At 40.7% G+C, this 20,840-nt stretch overlaps 1 non-coding gene across 1 annotated transcript; it reads left to right on the top strand.

Annotated features, from left to right (window-relative positions):
- The first annotated feature begins 17,689 nt into the window (after window positions 1–17,689).
- Window positions 17,690–17,808, top strand: LOC138693901 (5S ribosomal RNA). Its single transcript, XR_011330586.1, has one exon. It is a non-coding gene; the product is annotated as a 5S ribosomal RNA (ribosomal RNA).
- The last annotated feature ends 3,032 nt before the right edge of the window (window positions 17,809–20,840 follow it).

The raw sequence follows: 20,840 nt of genomic DNA, 5'->3' as shown, positions 1-20,840 counted from the left end.
GTTAGTAACGAATGAAAGAGGTAGGACGCGGAATCAAATGTCAAAAAACGATAGGGAAATAATAGTAACTGGTTGTATTTCGATCGAGCTCGGCGTGCTGATTCACCAGTGGGGTGTTTCACAAAGTTTACAATCTTTGGAAATTGTGAACTCTGTTTGTAAACTTCTGTTTCACAATCTTTGTTTGTAAAGGTGGACTGTACAAAGGAAATCAAATCTTTACGAATGAAATTTTGCGCTCTTTACAAGTGATATGTTTGTTTCACAACGAAGGAGTAATTTTACAAACGTGTAAACTAAACTTTACTAGTGAAGTTAGCACATTTTCTACAGTAGCCCTGTTGAAATAGCTTCTAATTGTGAATGAAAAAAATAAACACATATGTATAAAATCAATTTTATAGTAACAGGGTACCATTAAGAATTACACTGAAGCAGTTGTGATGTTATTGAGTAGTTCTAGCGACTCAGACGAAGATTTTGCATTTAGGCCTAACGTAGAATTTTCCGGCCACGTTCGTATCATTGTACGAATATTAATGAAAGGTTTCGAATGAATCCCGCGCTATACTTCAGAATACCGCGTTAGTTCTTATATACGAGGAACGTATTTAATAAATACTCGCACTTAAAGAAGAAAAACTTTGCACCGAAAACCAATCACTTAATAATGCAATGTCGGCATTACTTACGCAGTATTCTGAAGTCGTTCCGAATCCCATTTCGCTGTAATCTCTCCTACAAGATATGGGACATCACATGCAACATCTGAAAGGGAAAAGTGGTGCCCTAACCACAAAGCGAGAACTGCATTGGTTGCATAGTAGCTCTCAGTTCCCTGCGTTAGCAGATAAGAACGGAATTTATAAGATTACAGTGTGCAAAAGTTCACACATGGTAGTTGATGTTGTTACAAGATTGAAAAAACTCGAGGCGGGTTATTGATCACCGAATGTGCTTACTCGGGCAAAGGATTTTTATGCTCCTCCTGCTGGGTTCCCTAATGTTGGCGAGGTTATGGATGAAACAATAAAATATACTGATGGACCAGCAGAGAGCGAAGTTGATTTTAATGGATGGACATGTTAGCTGCTCTATCAACTGCATATAACTACGTGGGTCAAATCCATTATTTATCAATTATTTGAATGAATTTCGCGCTAACTTTCGTCAGTTAAGTCGTAGGCTAATTAATGCATTGGTATGCTCGACCAATTGCATGCCGCGAAACTCCGTTGTCGCCGATGTAGCAAAATCTAAATAAAATATATATAAAAAAATATAAACATGTCCATCGATAGTTCTAAAATTACAGCTACTTTACCTCTGATCCTTAGTGATTTTTGTAAACTGTCGTTGGCGATTTTGTTCAACCAATTATGCGTATTTGTAAGTTTGTTTCGCCGATTTTGTAAAGTTCGTTAAAACATACAAGTGAATAAGATTGCATTGTGAAACACAGTTAACAAGCATATGTAATATTTCCGTTGTTAATTGTATATTGTTAATTTGTAATTTGTTAGCGTTGTGAAACATGCCCCCATTTACCTTTAGAGGTAATATCTACATTAATATTTAGTTAAAATTTAAAGAAATTTTAAACGAATGGAAGCTGCATTTTAATTCACCCCAAATTACTATGTTCCCTTTCAGATTATCAGCTGTTGTTGTTGTTGTCGTTGTTGTATTGTAAGTTCTCACTTATTGTTAGCTAGCCGTACCCGTTCGCTCCGCTCCACCTGTTAGAAATAAATATAAAGTAATTACATAATTAAAATAGGACGACTGATCCATGGAACAACTTTTACAACAGCGCAAGATAATCTGCTTCGCATATTACCCAATTTTTTTTTAGCACTGCATTTATTGCATATATATTTTATGTATTTTAACACGATTCAATTGAGCATAGTTAAAATATGAATTATTAAAATAATGGATTGCCAAGCTAAAGTACTATTACTGCATACTAAATCAATACACTCTCGTTGTTCGTTAATTCTCTGAGATTAAAATGCGTGTACATAAATATTATTTTAAGAAATACAGAAAACGAATGTACAAAATAGCCTATCAAATTTTCTGTGCATAAGAAGCTATTTTAATCTTACCTGTCCTCGATTTACTCAGACGTTACTGTAATAACATTATAGCATTATGTCCATCTAGAGAAACTACAGTTTCCAATGGTGAAATAATAACTAATTATACAAATCAGTTAATTTACGAGCTTGTGATATTACTTCATACAAACACAGAAACATTCCCTGTAGGCTATGTTTAATAGCTTTCGATTGTTTGTTGATGTCCAAGGCCCCTGTTTCGATTGTTGTTGTCCAAGGCCCCTTATAGACGAAGTCATTTGTTCTTAATTCATTGCACCGTCTTAGATAGCGTTATTTTAATTTTAAAACTCATTTATCTCATTAAATATCAGTCCTATCAAAATGTTGTAAAAAAATAAAACTTAACGGAAATCATTTTTAAAGGAACATCTGTTATGTAACATTTTTTCTCAAATATCAATAATAAGCGAGATATTTCGATTTATTTAATTAAGGCCCCCTTATAACCCCCCTTTTAAATAAAGTATTTCGAATGCCATATAGCCTAAAATCTAAGTTACAACAAACTTAATTTATATTCCAGTTTTCATATAAATCGGTTCAGCCATTATCGCGTGAAAAGGTAACAAACATACAGACAGACATACAAACAAAATTTTCAAAAATGCGATTTTCGGTTTCAGGGTGGTTAATTATATATGTTAGGACCAATTACTTTTGGAAAATCGAAACTTACCAGAAAAATTTCGGCTACAGATTTATTATTAGTATAGATAGTACGAGATACGACCGCAATTTTGTACGACTAGTGTAATGAAGGAATGCAAAAAATTATTTTGGAACTTTGCAATGTTAGTCTATCATTAAAATAAAATTAAATCTTAATTCGTCCCTTTTGCAGGAGTCTTCTTCATCCAGTATGTTGTTGGCTGATATGGAGGAGGAGGGGGGGGGGGACATGCTCTAAAGGGATAAAATTTGCTTAGCAAATCGATATGGTGACTAACGCTTGCAATGCGTCATAGCTATAATTGTACTGCGCGGTAATTTCAGAGTAATAAGAGTTCAGTTCAGGGATCTGCTAATTTCTTCATATTGTGTTCGGCAATGGAATAGTACCGCAGTAGCATTAAGAGGTTTTTATAATTTGAACTGATATGTGCAGGTATATTGACCCCCCCCCTCCCACCGCTGGCCGACGCGGACTGCAATGACAACAGTAAGCCACACGTCATACGTAAGCCTTTCTTCTTCTTCTTCTTCTTTGCTCGCCTGGCAAATACAGTCTTGGATTTCACATATTCAATTTTTCACAGTCCCAACTCCCTTGCATGGACGTGTTTTCACGTACCTTTAAAGTTTCTCCTCTCATTCATTCAGTCTATTCGCAAGCCTGAGGGTTTTCCGTGGTTTTCCCTAAGGAGCTAAGACAAATGTAGGGATGAGCCCAGAAAGAAAAGGGCATTCACTTCCTTAGACCCTGGTAACTGCTCTTTCTAGAGGAAGGAGGAGGAGAAAGAAACCCCCCCACCCCCACCGACGTGGACTGCAATGACAACAGTAAGCAACACGTTATATGTAAAGCCTTTATTATTATTATTATTATTATTATTATTATTATTATTATTATTATTATTATTATTATTATTATTATTATACAATGGGACTAAAGGTGGTGTAGATACACTATGTCAAATGTGCCACAATCTTTCCTGCAATAGAAAGACGAGGCGCTGGCCACTAGCAATATTTTACAACATGCTAAATATTGCAAGTATAAATTCATGGATAATTTATAGTTAGAAGAACTCAGAAAACAATATCAAGAAAACAATTCATTTTCCAATTGTGTGAAGAGCTGACAAAACCGTGGATGCAGCACCGCTTTGCACGTCCTACTTTACACCGATCTCTGCGGGCAACAATTGAAGAACATCTGAACATTGCTGTGCAACAACAATGCCAGGTAATGCAGCCAGATGGTGAACGTACTGTTTGCTATAAATGTCCTGCAAAGAAGAGGAGAATGATGACAACATTTTGTGGACTTTGCAAAAAGGGGTTCTGCAGAGAACATCGCGCTGTTGTTTGCACTAATTGTAAATAGGACAATAACATGAACGTAAAGACTTTATGACAAACTTAAAATTAAATGAACACTAATGGCTACGAAATGTGTAAAAGTTGTTAAATGTGTGATATTGAGTTGATTTCAGTTAATTAAAATGTGAGTAGTAAAAATTACGAATGCTTACCTTTAACATGAGTACAGTGATGATTACCTGTCTAGGGTTAAGTAGTCGCGTGGTGAGTTTAGGAATTCCCAGACCACCTCTAAGATTGTTTAAAATAAAGGTATTGTAATCGTACGTTTCTGTCTTTTGTCAATAGTAACGTTGACCTTTCTTTTTCGAGAAAACAAAATCTGTTGTACAGTTAAAGGTACTGAAATAGTAAGAAATTTTCTGAAATCCCCACGCGTTTGCAAGTGTAAGTCTCTGTTGTAACCTGTTGATTTACGAGAGACTGTGTGTGCTTTCGTACAGTGTTTCTAAAATGTGCAGTAACGAGTCAGAAATCATTGGAATGTAGTGTAGGTGTGTTTGTTATAACCGGGAATCAATCCGCAGTACTTGACCAATCAACTACGGGAAATATCAGAAAAATTGGCAGGAGTTAGCAAGAAAAACAAAGGTAAAATATCACGTGAACGAGCACCGATACCGAGCACTATGTACAATATACCCTAGAGAAAAAGACAAGAAAACAAAAGTCAACCGCTGCAAGTGTTACGAAGTGGTGTGTGAAACATATAATGAAGAATGTCTGCGGGAAGCGCATCTAGTGAGATAAAGGGTGAAATGGAGGATTCTGCTAAAAATAAAGAAAGGAAGAAAAATGTTTACAGTTAATACAAGTATTGTTTTCTCTTGTGGGTTTATGTTTAGTATAATAGATGTGTGTGTGTGTGTGTGTGTGTGTGTGTGTGTGTGTGTGTGTGTGAAAAAAGTGAAAAAAATAACAGGTCTGTAATAATAATAGTTAATAATTCTGTAGTTCACTGCAAAAACTGTATAGCCATAAAAGGACAGATGATAATAACGTTGTTATCTTATTCTTGCTGCTGTGTAAGCCTAAGTTTCCACGTGAGGGATAGAAGAGACATGACAACATATAGCATTACAATTTGTTTAATGTGTATAAATTTCTTTAATACTGATTTTTCTCAGAACAAGCTGTGTGAGGGTTAAAGAGTTCTTGCACTGAAGCTCAGAATTATTTATTATTATTATTATTATTATTATTATTATTATTATTATTATTATTATTATTATTATTATTATTATTGTGTGAAGAGTTGTATCGGAAGTGCTTTATAGACTAAATTAATAATTTCTATCTTAACTGAAATATTTACATTATATTTCACACAGTATAGTTACAGGTAGCATAAATTCAGATAATGGTTTTTATATGGGAATCTACTTCTTGTGTTTAGAGGCTACATTTATACAGAGTTAATAATTTCTCCCCTATGTAACATATTTCCATGAAATTTTATACGCATCTATGCAAAAACGAATTATGCTCGTGTAATTAGGGAATTAGGGAAAAATTAGTTTTTCTGATAATTTTTAATGTTTTAATAGAAATTATGCTCCTAAAAGATGACTAGCCTGCCATATTTTTCGCAGTTGGTAACAAAATGCTAGATTCATGGATATACTCCATAATTTAGTTGTTCATTATATGTTCAAGAAGTGTTGAATTTTTCTTGGAGAAATTAAGCTCCTTCATCCAGACTCTGAAAAGTGGCTGCTGTCGAATTCGTAAAGCGCCACCAAGAGATGAATATAACATCTAAGTTTGCAGGATGTAGCAGCTAAATTTTAAGCCGTATAGAGTTTAATATTTGATTAATGTGTGGGTAGAAGAATTGAAAGTTAACTCAGGTTTACTTGTAATGCACAGCCTGTTAAATATGTCGTAAAAAAAAAAAAAAAAAAAAAAACTAGTTGCACAAATCTCAGTAAACGTGCCAATTAAATGAATGCTAACGTATTATAGATTGCTTTTCGCGTATTAAATGAAAGTACACATCTTGTCCTATGACCTCCATAAGGGAAGGTTTAACAGTATAAAACAGCCACTGACCCCACGAACAAAAATCAACTGAAGAGCGTGACTTTAAAAAAAAAACTCATGTTTTGTCCCACCTCTTACTGATATTGATGTTTTGTATGCTGTTGTGCACAATGCCTAGCTTTTGTTTAAGCCTAGATATTACTTAAACTTCGGTTATGATGAAGTTGATTTTCTTACATAGTTTTGCGTTCTGGACAACTGTGCGCCGGCATCTCTCGGAACATCCGAGATCAGGTCCCTATCCCCTCCACCGCAAAGTCAAATAGCGTCTGTCACTTGATTTTGAATATTAAACAAACATACCATCACGGCATTTCCGTTATGGCATCTGGTGTCATCAATAAGCTACAAATAAAGGAAAGAAAGAAAGAAAGAAAGAAAGAAAGAAAGAAAGAAAGAAAGAAAGTAGCACAGTCACTGTCCTGAACAAGGTACGCAAGTATTATTTTAATTAATGCGTATCGCCTACCAGCCGCCGAAACTATTCGACAGGAGAGTGAATATCCTACACGGTCCTGTAAAAATGTTCTGAATACACTAAATGACGTGTAATTTTTTTTCTATTATTAGGACAATTGAACGTGTCATTGCTCCTGCGGGTTGCTTTGTTTCACACCACAGAGAATTCAGGTTCTCAACCCCCCGGGATTCTAGAGATAAGAGAGCGATGAGGTTAAAGGAGTAGGCGTTTGTTCGTGTTTTTGTTTTTACTTTAGAAAAATTGCGAAACGTGACGCAATAGCGATAAGTTTTATGAACAAGTTTGCTGAATCGACCAATTGAAGGTAATTTATATTTTGCTAAAGAAGAGAGGAGATTAATGAAATCAGTTATTGTAATAATCGTAGTAGATTGAAGGAATTGTTTGTATTCAAACTCCTTTTTGAAATAAGCTGCTCGGATGCTTATCAGGGTGACGGTTATAAATGTTATCGTAATACCCACCCGAGGTCACAAAGGTCACAGTCTTCCGCTTGTCCTTTCCTAAGCAGACCACGTCTGTACTATCGAAAATAATGAGTCACAGTTATAGTTTCGTGAAAGTAAAAAATGTTAGATAGGAGACAAGTAGCTACTCTTATACAATCATAATCACATTTTGTATCCAATATAGTATAAACGAGCTACATGTAAGTACTGTGTAAAGTTTCATTAAAACAATATATTATATATGAGACAAGTCACTAATTTTTGTCAAAACGCATCGTCTATAAAGGGGTAGTTTCTCCTCTTATACAGTAGTGACTATAGTGCGAAGTTTCATGGAAATATGTCACATTTTTAGTCCAGCTAGATTTGCTTTCTGGACCACTTTGAGCCTTGGCGCTTGTGATCGGTCGGACGGAGGATCACTCGTCCCGGCGGCGTTAACCCTTAATTTGGTAAATATATATAATGTGCAATATTATAGAACTGTGAAATTTTTTTTTAATTTTCCTAAGAAACTTTGTTATCCATCGTTCTATTAAAAAATTGTTTATTAACCTATAGGATACATTGCGATATTTGTCAAACAGGCTGTGGGAAAATGCTGATACGGTGAGGAATGGAAAGGGAGAAACCATTTATATTATTGAGGTGACCTTGAACTGAGGGTAGTAGGAACGAGACCTGGAGTACGGTACAACCGGCTCTTCCGAGAAATAACTAGTGGCCCTGAAAAGGGCCTTTTTGCGGGCAGGAGTACCTTTGTTAATTCAAGCCCTCTCGCCGCGGATGCGCCTAGCCAGCTGAATATCCTTGGGCATAATGGTCACGCGCTTGGCGTGGATGGCGCAAAGGTTGGTATCCTCGAAGAGACCGACGAGGTATGCCTCGCTTGCCTCCTGCAAGGCCATTACGGCTGAGCTCTGGAAACGGAGGTCGGTTTTGAAATCCTGAGCGATTTCACGCACCAAGCGCTGGAAAGGCAGCTTGCGGATGAGGAGCTCGGTGCTCTTCTGGTAACGACGGATCTCGCGAAGAGCAACTGTACCAGGGCGGTATCGATGGGGTTTCTTCACGCCTCCAGTAGCCGGTGCGCTCTTCCTAGCGGCCTTCGTTGCCAGCTGCTTTCGTGGAGCCTTGCCTCCCGTGGACTTACGCGCAGTTTGCTTCGTACGTGCCATCGCTTACTCCTTAGTCCTCGCAACCCAAGTTGACGCAATACAGTCGCCCCCGCTGCCCCCAAGAGGGGTATTTATGTCTTCGCCCGTTGAGAAGCCACGCCCCTTCCGTAATGTGATTGGTCCGCGGGTTTTAGTATATAAACCAAAAAATGACCCGCCGTCGAGATCACTTTTAACCTTCGTCACACGAGCAACATGACTGGACGCGGCAAGGGAGGCAAGGGTCTTGGCAAAGGTGGAGCGAAGCGCCACAGGAAGGTTCTCCGAGATAATATTCAGGGCATCACGAAGCCGGCCATTCGTCGTCTCGCCCGACGTGGAGGCGTAAAGCGTATCTCCGGCCTCATCTACGAGGAGACGAGAGGTGTTCTCAAGGTCTTTCTGGAGAACGTAATCCGTGACGCTGTAACATACACCGAGCACGCGAAGCGGAAGACAGTCACGGCCATGGACGTGGTATACGCCTTGAAGAGGCAGGGGAGGACTCTCTACGGGTTCGGCGGTTAGACTGCCTACACACGTCTGCTGCCGAATCCGTCGGCAAAACGGCCCTTTTCAGGGCCATAAAATCCGTCTAAAAAGGGCAGTAGTTGTCGAGATTAATTTAATTCACCTTTACTGTGTGACCACTAGCTCAACAGGCCAGTGCGGAAAACAGAACTTATTTCGTAGGGGCACTTCAGTATCAGCAAAAGACGTTGTAAGAAATGCCTCTCCGTTTTTCAAATGGGTCTGACCCCAACGCTTGGTATATCAAGTGGAAAGACCGGATTCCTCTGTGAAGCCTTGCTCCTCGGATTATGTTACCTGTTACTGTAAACTTCTGTAAGTCAATAATCACTGTCCGAAGAATTGGTGGGTAATATGACAACGCAGGTAGGCAATGCTCACCAGACCGTAACAAGGAACCGAGGGGATTGACACATACTGAACATCACATCACCACGTTTTTGCAATGCCAACTTTTAGGTCATAGGAATCCAGTGTGGTAAACACTGGGGAGAAGAGGTACACATCGCATGTCAGAACACAGGACTTCGTCCTGTCAGACAACTTCCACGTATAGCTTGCGTCATTTCGGTTCGAACGAAACGACAGAGAGAGGGGAAATTCGAACGCAAATTGTCAAAGCCTTCGATTCCTACGAGAAGGTCATGTCATCATCTCAGTATTGGGGTTCCTGCGCGTGCGGCCAATATGTGCACCAACAAACAAACGCATTAGGAACTCTATTATAACGCCGTAAGTTGTTCACCAGTTATCGATTTCTTATTCAAAATTAGTTTCATTCGTAGTATGTAGTAAAGTAAACTAGTATATTCAAACGTATATGTCTAAAACCACGATGGGCACCAAAGAAGGGGACTTGTGATTATTTTCACGATAATCTCCATTACTCTAATATGATAGAAATATATTACATAAATTTCGAAGCCAACTATGTACTTTGGCATCATCATCTAATTTAATTCGTATTGTGTTAAATTATATAATAATAATGAAACCTTTCTATATGCATCAGTATAATGTGTTATCACACAATAGCCTAGTAAATGTACAACGGTTTCAAGTACTTCAGTGCGAACCTGGGACAACGACATCGTTCAGAGCACAAAATTACAGAATGATGATATTAAATCAGCCCACCGGTATAGAGAGAGAGAGAAAGTTGACACGCGTAATGAAATTACATTACGAAGCCGTGAGAGAGGATTAACAATACTGGCTATTTCTGACTTTTGTGAGGTTAGTGGGGCCCTTAAAAGGGCCGTTTTACGGAGAAGGGGCTTAAGCCTTCTTCTCGGTTTTCTTCGGGAGGAGAACCGCCTGGATGTTGGGCAACACACCACCCTGGGCGATGGTGACGCCGGACAGGAGTTTGTTCAGCTCCTCGTCGTTGCGAATGGCGAGCTGTAAGTGACGAGGAATGATCCTAGTCTTCTTGTTGTCACGAGCTGCGTTGCCAGCCAACTCGAGAACTTCGGCCGCCAGGTACTCCATCACCGCGGCCAGGTAGACTGGCGCACCGGCACCAACTCGCTCTGCGTAATTGCCCTTACGCAAAAGACGGTGGATACGGCCTACCGGGAACTGCAACCCAGCACGGCTGGATCGAGACTTTGACTTTCCCTTCACCTTGCCTCCCTTTCCACGACCCGACATGATGCTACTCCTACTTGCAGCTGTTTAACTACAAGAACGACGCCTCGCCCACGGTAACCTTCACTTTTACGCCAACGTCAATAATCGACAGCGGACCAATCGTAAAGTCACAAACGTTTGCGCTGTTTCTATTGGCTCGCACTGGGAAGGCAGTACGGCATTGTCCCTGCGACTTAAATATTTTTCTCCCTCCGGGCTCATCATCATTCATCGATCAATGGCGGCATAGGTCGGACGGCGTGTTGTGGCCGCGTAGTTTTCACGCATTTTTATTCGTAATTTTCAATTGTGCAGTGTAAGATTAGAATTTAACTTGAATTATAGTGCCTTGTGAACATGTGTGAGTGTTAGCAAGACTGGAATATCAGTAATATTGTATCTATTCTCATATTTAATAACTTGTGTTTGGCTATAATGCTATCTCGGCCCCCTAGACTGAAGCGAATCAGTTGGTGATCAAGAAGACACTGGCGACCAAGTCGCTGCCTAGTGGATCGCCACGTACTGAGTGTTATCTAGGAAACTTTGCCGACTTGTCGCAGGAGTGAAACCTCCTAAGTGTGTTAACCTCTGTGCTCATCATTATTATTAAATTATTGTACACTAACTTTAAAGTGAGAAACCGTAACATTGAGTAACATTGAGTGTAGCTGATTACCAGGGAACATTTTAGACTTGCCGCGGAAGAGAGACCTGCTCAGTGTGTGTGAACTTCTGTGCTCATCCTCATTTTTGTTTTAAAATATTGTACGGTAACTCTCTTTTAACGAGAAACCGTAACATTGCATGTTGCTGTTCACTGGATGAACCCATAACGATAAACGCAGTGAGCCCCGCTCGACATATACAGTGTTGTAGGCGAGGAAATATCGACTAGTGCTGCACCAGTGTGATTGTACTGTACAGCAACAACCAGTGCATAGCATCGCGCGGGATAGTTTTCTGTGAGTTCCGTTCTGAGTTGTGCAAAAGCAAATACTAACGACATGGAGGAGAACGAAGAAAGTGGCCAACCTCCACCATCACCCCATCTAGACCAAGCCTCCACCTCAACCGACATATCAGCCAACGTGAAGCCTACATTTGCCACACCACAGCCGAAAAAGAAGCAGAAGCGGAAGAGACCAACCCAACTCAGCGACACCAAGTCAGTGAAAACAGGTATGTCTAGTGCTGACCAGACGACAGACTCTAACAGTGAAACTGATTCAGAGAACGTCATATCTACACTGCTCAATAGTTTTTCTCCAACTGAATCAGACAGAGGGCTCTTCATCAGGCGGGGAACGAAATCAGCATTTAGAGAATTGAAGCAACAAAATGACCTAACTTTCACTTCTCACCTTCTTTCGCAAACAGACCGGGTGGTAATTTTCAGCTCTAGAGAACAGCTCTCCAAATTCTCAGCTAAATTCAGCCCTCTATATTTTGGCCCTAAAGCTATATTTGAAGCTCTACCAAATTCAACCCTTACGGCACCTTGGCTTACGGCGTTGGACAGAACCCGCACTCCCAACCTGCCCCCTTCTCCAGTACCAGAAACCCCGCCAAACCCCAGCGAAAACGATTGGAAAACCGTAACCCATGCCAAAAGGAAACCTGTCCTGACTCCAGCTATCCCTCAAACATCCACCCACACCGATCCTGCCTCTTCTGAACAAAAATACACTGTAAAAATCCATAATCACTCATTAAACACCAACAACCCCTTTTTCATCAAAGACCTAATCACACAAAATCATCTACAGATCCCTACACCTAGATATTTCTGGGCATACACCACAAGAACTACCACTCTCCTTTTTCCTAACATACAGACCGCAGAAAAGTTCGTCCACGCCATACCCCCTGACTCTTTCGGCCCACATGCAAAATTGATTCTCATGCCAGCACACATGTCAGCCACTCAGCCACCCCCTCCCAAAGATATCAGCGTGGTCATAAAGTCTATTGAACACAGCATTTCTATGGACACTCTCAAACAAGAGTTACTCGACCAAGGCTACAAAGTCAAAAACGTAGCAAGGATCATTTCGGCACAGACCAGAACCGAAACCCAGTTAGTGAGAGCTTTCCTCGAAGACGTGGAAACTTCAGACGCCATGTTGAGAGGCGTGCTACTATGCGGAAAGTTCTACAGAGTCGAACCTTCGAAAGAATTCGTAAGACTACGCCCATGCTTACAATGCGCGCAATACGGACATGATAACAGTACCTGCAACAACATCCCTAAATGCCACAAATGTGGACAGAATCCTAATATCTGCAAGACAAAGCATACGACCAACGAGAAATACTGTGCCACTTGCGACAGCAAAGACCACTATACGGGACAAATAATATGCACCAAATACCCACGTAACCCGCAATCCCTACAACCTCTCGAAAACAAACCCCGCCATGTGGCAATCCTAGCCTCATCCCCCACCCCGCCCATCAAACCCTCACAAGCCTTCCCCGCTCTTATACCAACACCTTCACAAAGCCCCAACAACACAACATTCGCCTCAATCACAAGAGAGGGTACACCAAACATCACTACCAGCTCACCAGTGAAAACCTTAGCCATCCCAGAACCTCATCCCACTCCCACCCCAGAAGCACGCAAAGCCACGACATCCAAGAAAACAGACGACAGTATACCGGTCGACCTAGAGACAGTCAAGACAATAACCAAAAACCTAGAAAAATACATAGACGACAAGATCTCAGCCCTAGAAGACAAACTCATGACTTTCATAGTAGCACTCCTGGCGTCTGATGAAACTCCTGTCAAGAGGAAGGCTACACTCAAAACGGCTAATACTACAGCCAAAAAGATCCTCAAAAAACGTGTACTGCACAACTTCATCGATAAAAAACTGAGAGTGACCATAGAACCCATGAACTTCCCTCCCCAACATAAGACCCGCACGAATGATAACGCTTGTCGAGCTAATGACCGAAGCAACACCGATGTACGCCCGAGCTCCTCCACCACCACGTAATGGGCCACCACGCACGACAGAGACATGACCTGACTATTATACACAGCAACATACGTAACCTTTACGGTAATCGCACCGAACTGGAGCACTTAATTTTGGAACGCGACCCGGACATAGTTAGCCTAAATGAAACCCATCTAGGTGTGAATGATAAATTTACAATGCGTGGATATCGTTTTATCCGTAAAGACAGAAATCGCCGAGGAGGGGGAGTTGCTTTACTCTGTCGCGACACACTTCCTATAACTGACGTCACGAACCCTCCACAATTCAACAACTTTGAACATGTCACTATCAAACTCGCCATACACAATTACCCCATATTCATCACCACACTCTACGTCCCACCAAACGCGCCATTCCCCACGCCACTCATCAACCATCTCAACACAAATCATAAATCCATAATACTCAGCGACCTGAATGCATCCAACATTGCACTTGGAGACAGAAGGACAAACGCAGCAGGGCGACAACTAGAACTTATTCTTCACCGCACCGACTTCAAACTAATACCTACAGCCCCAACTAGATATCCACAAACAGTCAACGATATCCACGCCACAACCCCAGACAGAATACTGACAACACCACCAATATTTAATAGAGTGCTCCAGGCCGAAATTCTTCCCCCACTGAACAGCGACCATTGCCCAATCGAACTAAAAATCACCACCCCCATTTGGAGCCCAACAGCCCCAATTACCCCTAGAAAAAGTTATAAATATCATCAATCGGATTGGGATACATTTACAGAATACTTTGACTTGAACCTCCCCCCTCCCTCAGAAATCAAATCGTTAGAAGACCTTGAAAATGCGGACGAAATACTGCTAAAAGTTACGTGTGACGCTAGAGACAAAGCGGTGCCGCGCACGAGAAATGACGGAACAATAAGAAGACGATTACCCCCGTATATCATCGACATTATCAAGACCAAGCGGCGAGCACACAGACTGTATATGAGAGACCACAGTGATGATAACAGAAGACTCTACCGAAAACTCCAACAGGACGTTCGGAATGCAATACAACACTACGAACAGACAAAATGGAGAAACATTATCAACCAGCTAAACTCTAATCACAAAGACAACCCTGGTAGGTTTTGGAAACTGATAAACAAGTTAAAGGGCAACACCTTCCCACAATATCCTCTCATAAACCAACATGAAGTCATATTCAACACAGAAGACAAACTGGAACACTTCCACCGCATCCTATCCCGAATACACACCGTCCCACACCATCCAGATTACAATGAACCACACTACAATGCAATCACCGCACAAATCGAGAACAACCCAGACATATTTAATCCCTTGCGCATACCTTACGAACCACAACCATTGGATCACCCCATCATAGCGCCCATAACGACACAAGAAATAGAACATGCCATTCACAAAACACGAAACACCGCAGCCGGCCCCGACAGCATTCACAATATACTCTTCAAAAATTATCCTCCCACAGCCTTAAACTACCTCGCTAACTTGTTTACAGCAAGTCTGTATATTGGCGCACTACCAGCCCGATGGAAGCTCGCACATATACTTATGTTTCCAAAACCTAACAAAGACGCCACTGACGCAAACAACTATCGACCAATCAGCCTGACCCAGACCATCTGCAAACTAATGGAAAGAATCATAAACAATAGACTACACCATTTCATTGAGGACAATGACATCATCCCAGACACACAAGCCGGATTCAGAAAAGGCATAGAAATCCCAGACCAAATCCTCAAAATCTTGACACCAATTGAATCCGGCTTTGAGAGACACATGACATCAACAGTGGTGACAATCGACACAACCAGAGCATTTGACTCCATTTGGCATGACGGACTACGATATAAGCTACACAACATCGGCCTTCCCCCACCCCTAACCCGCTGGCTATCAGATTTTATTCGTAACAGAACCGCCCACATAAAAATTAACAGCTCCCTATCCCAACCATTCCAAATTGAAGGCGGAGTCCCACAGGGCACAGTACTCTCCCCAATCCTTTTCAATATATATGTTTCTGACATCCCCATCCCACCCCGCGAAGGCGTACATATCGGACAATTTGCTGACGACATTATTATCACAGCCACAGCCCACGACATCAGATACACAAACAGCCATGTCAACGAAACACTACGGAACCTAAACGTCTGGCTAGACATGTGGCGCATGAGAATCAATCCTGCAAAGTCACAAACAATGATTCTAAAAAAGAGACGCTACCCCAAAAAACTCATGAGAGATCGTTATGCCATCCGCTGCAAAAACTCCATAATCCCATACACCAACCACATCACATACCTCGGCATCACCATATCAAACAAACTGAAACTACACCGTCACGTCATCAACATCAAATCACGCATCACAAACGCCATCAAACTCCTCTACAACGTCGCAGGCAACCAAGCAAAGCCAGGGTGCCGGCCACATACAACAGCTCTAATTTACAAATCAATTATCCGACCGTCACTTTTACACGCGTCCCAGCTGTTCTCCAGAGTATCTAACTCTCAACTTTCTCAATTAGAATCACTGGAACGTAGACTTCTACGCAAAACATTTCAACTGCCACGAAACACACAAAATAGAACAGTATACACCATCTCTAACATCAAACCCATCACCCTATATATACAACACAAAAACATAAAATACACACATAAAGCTATTAATAAAAATTTCACCTCTGTACTCTTCCAAACAATACCACCCGGTCAGCCCCACCTCACAGTCTCCCGTCTGATGAATGACCACCAAGAATACTTAGCAAGGCAGCACTAGACAACCACACACCAAACAACCTCTCCCCCGTGCTTTCTTCTTCAAGCAAAACTATCTATAACACAACAAAATCTAAGACCTGAAAAGGGTTATACAAAATCCCTAAAGCAGGTCCACGGCACAGATGTTCTGTGTCCAAATGTCGTCGTCGTCGGGCTCATCATCAGACGAGCACCATGCCCCCCAAAGCTTCCGGAAAGGCTGCCAAGAAGGCCGGCAAGGCCCAGAAGAATATTTCGAAGGGCGATAAGAAGAAGAAGCGCAAGAGGAAGGAGAGCTACGCCATTTACATCTACAAGGTTCTGAAACAAGTTCACCCAGACACGGGAATCAGTTCAAAGGCTATGAGCATCATGAACAGCTTCGTTAACGACATCTTCGAGCGCATCGCCGCGGAAGCTTCGCGGCTCGCGCATTACAACAAGCGGTCGACCATCACCAGTCGGGAGATCCAGACAGCCGTCCGTCTCCTGCTACCCGGTGAGCTGGCCAAGCACGCCGTCAGTGAAGGGACCAAGGCCGTCACAAAATACACTAGTTCCAAGTAAGCGGGAGTGCTTGCTAGGGAATCAGCAACCGGCCCTTTTAAGGGCCACAAGTTATTCATAACAGAGTAGATGAATGAAGAACAACAGCGGTTCCCACCGAGTGAAAATTTAAATAATCACCCCGATAACACTTCTAGGATAGATAATACATTATAGGCAGTCCATGGGAGACTTGGATCCACGAGGCAAATTCGTTTCCTTAATAGTTTCGTACGACTTATATGAGAGCGCGGTGTCATTCCTACTCACTTGGCAGCATTAATTGTTGAGGGAAAACAACTTAGAAGGTAACTTGTCGACCGCGGGCATAATCCTTCCGCAGGCCACTACTGAGAATCTGTGGACATACGGGTAATCTATCTTTATTGAAACTCGGGTTCATAACATACGACTGATACTTTATATATCTGTCACGTAATCCATCAAGAGACAAATGTCCCCCCCCCCCTAGTCAGTAGCGAGCTTCAGTCCATTCGTAGTAGCCGCCGGTGCAAGAAGTGAATTGAAGTTTGTGTGAAGTTCCGTAGTATGGCATGAAAATGATGTCGAAAATCCGACTACAGTTCCACAACCATGTGGTTGAAAGGAGGCTCCGCTGTTGAACAACAATCCACCTGTGGCTTAACTTAGAATGCCGACTAGCTGTTTTATTAATCCCGTGTCAATCCAGCAGTGTGTGACGTTGAAACGTAACCAAACTGCCGTTGATAGATAGATTTATCATCTATCCCAATGACATCCAACGAGCTTGGTAATTTAGGTACAGAGTCTAAGCAGGCAGTTTACGTGTGTGTGTGAGCGAGTGCAGGTTTTATCGAGTGCACCCCAATCCCATCGTCCTCAAGTGCCTACAGATTACGCAGTTTCATCGGCAACGGCCATACCATGTTGAAAATACCGGTTCTCGTCCGATCACCGAAGTCAAGCAACATTGGGCGTGGTCAGTACTTGGATGGGTGACCGCTTGGGAACACCACGTGCCGTTGGCGATTTTTTTTTTTACGTCACTATTTCCAGCGTGTTCTAATAAGACTTATGGGATATTATGTTCCCTTCCCTATTCCAGCTATAGCTTGGATGATGACGCCGCTGCATAATTGTAGAGTAATTGATAATTCTTAAGTACTTGCAGCTCCGTATTGAAACTTATGACTGGTAGCATATTCATATGAGACGGTTCACTTCTCTGCGTTTTCTCGAAGAAGGGAATATGTATTCAGGGGATTGTGAACGTACCTCGCGCTCTCCCTAGAAGTTAGAGACATTTTAGGTAAAGAATGTAATATACTGTACATATATGGCTAATTAAAATCCCATTAGTTACTACATTTCAGTGGGTAGTACAAATTCCATAATGAAAATATCTCTGTCCTAGTAGTTGTATCCTTTAAAGAAGCTCGTTGTTTTCCCATGATGAAGGGCAGAACTTGGTCGGTAGAAATTTAAACAGACTGCATTATCAGACCAGGCGTTATTTCAATATCAGCGTTTAGTTTAGGAAATATAGCAATAGCGGAGTTGGGAGAAGTAGTTATAGCATGTACAGTAAGTATAAACAGTTCGCTGTACTGTACAGTGAATATAAATATTTGAATGTACGATGGCAAAACATCAGACATACAGTACGTAGCTCACATATCTTAAAAAATAAATAAATAAAAATAAAGAAGACATTCTGAGGAGTGAGTGGAAAGTGCATATTATAATGAATATTTTTAACTCTCAGTTGACATTGAGAGAGAAAGCCATGCATCGGGGAACCGGTGACTGTTTTTGCGTTACCTTCTGCTATTGGCGTTGTTGGTTAGTAACGAATGAAAGAGGTAGGACGCGGAATCAAATGTCAAAAAACGATAGGGAAATAATAGTAACTGGTTGTATTTCGATCGAGCTCGGCGTGCTGATTCACCAGTGGGGTGTTTCACAAAGTTTACAATCTTTGGAAATTGTGAACTCTGTTTGTAAACTTCTGTTTCACAATCTTTGTTTGTAAAGGTGGACTGTACAAAGGAAATCAAATCTTTACGAATGAAATTTTGCGCTCTTTACAAGTGATATGTTTGTTTCACAACGAAGGAGTAATTTTACAAACGTGTAAACTAAACTTTACTAGTGAAGTTAGCACATTTTCTACAGTAGCCCTGTTGAAATAGCTTCTAATTGTGAATGAAAAAAATAAACACATATGTATAAAATCAATTTTATAGTAACAGGGTACCATTAAGAATTACACTGAAGCAGTTGTGATGTTATTGAGTAGTTCTAGCGACTCAGACGAAGATTTTGCATTTAGGCCTAACGTAGAATTTTCCGGCCACGTTCGTATCATTGTACGAATATTAATGAAAGGTTTCGAATGAATCCCGCGCTATACTTCAGAATACCGCGTTAGTTCTTATATACGAGGAACGTATTTAATAAATACTCGCACTTAAAGAAGAAAAACTTTGCACCGAAAACCAATCACTTAATAATGCAATGTCGGCATTACTTACGCAGTATTCTGAAGTCGTTCCGAATCCCATTTCGCTGTAATCTCTCCTACAAGATATGGGACATCACATGCAACATCTGAAAGGGAAAAGTGGTGCCCTAACCACAAAGCGAGAACTGCATTGGTTGCATAGTAGCTCTCAGTTCCCTGCGTTAGCAGATAAGAACGGAATTTATAAGATTACAGTGTGCAAAAGTTCACACATGGTAGTTGATGTTGTTACAAGATTGAAAAAACTCGAGGCGGGTTATTGATCACCGAATGTGCTTACTCGGGCAAAGGATTTTTATGCTCCTCCTGCTGGGTTCCCTAATGTTGGCGAGGTTATGGATGAAACAATAAAATATACTGATGGACCAGCAGAGAGCGAAGTTGATTTTAATGGATGGACATGTTAGCTGCTCTATCAACTGCATATAACTACGTGGGTCAAATCCATTATTTATCAATTATTTGAATGAATTTCGCGCTAACTTTCGTCAGTTAAGTCGTAGGCTAATTAATGCATTGGTATGCTCGACCAATTGCATGCCGCGAAACTCCGTTGTCGCCGATGTAGCAAAATCTAAATAAAATATATATAAAAAAATATAAACATGTCCATCGATAGTTCTAAAATTACAGCTACTTTACCTCTGATCCTTAGTGATTTTTGTAAACTGTCGTTGGCGATTTTGTTCAACCAATTATGCGTATTTGTAAGTTTGTTTCGCCGATTTTGTAAAGTTCGTTAAAACATACAAGTGAATAAGATTGCATTGTGAAACACAGTTAACAAGCATATGTAATATTTCCGTTGTTAATTGTATATTGTTAATTTGTAATTTGTTAGCGTTGTGAAACATGCCCCCATTTACCTTTAGAGGTAATATCTACATTAATATTTAGTTAAAATTTAAAGAAATTTTAAACGAATGGAAGCTGCATTTTAATTCACCCCAAATTACTATGTTCCCTTTCAGATTATCAGCTGTTGTTGTTGTTGTCGTTGTTGTATTGTAAGTTCTCACTTATTGTTAGCTAGCCGTACCCGTTCGCTCCGCTCCACCTGTTAGAAATAAATATAAAGTAATTACATAATTAAAATAGGACGACTGATCCATGGAACAACTTTTACAACAGCGCAAGATAATCTGCTTCGCATATTACCCAATTTTTTTTTAGCACTGCATTTATTGCATATATATTTTATGTATTTTAACACGATTCAATTGAGCATAGTTAAAATATGAATTATTAAAATAATGGATTGCCAAGCTAAAGTACTATTACTGCATACTAAATCAATACACTCTCGTTGTTCGTTAATTCTCTGAGATTAAAATGCGTGTACATAAATATTATTTTAAGAAATACAGAAAACGAATGTACAAAATAGCCTATCAAATTTTCTGTGCATAAGAAGCTATTTTAATCTTACCTGTCCTCGATTTACTCAGACGTTACTGTAATAACATTATAGCATTATGTCCATCTAGAGAAACTACAGTTTCCAATGGTGAAATAATAACTAATTATACAAATCAG

Source organism: Periplaneta americana, unplaced genomic scaffold (genome assembly GCF_040183065.1).
Source record: "Periplaneta americana isolate PAMFEO1 unplaced genomic scaffold, P.americana_PAMFEO1_priV1 scaffold_24, whole genome shotgun sequence".
NCBI classification, from domain to species: domain Eukaryota; kingdom Metazoa; phylum Arthropoda; class Insecta; order Blattodea; family Blattidae; genus Periplaneta; species Periplaneta americana.
Note: the sequence above shows the minus strand (reverse complement) of the source record. Positions and strands in the feature narration are given on the sequence as shown.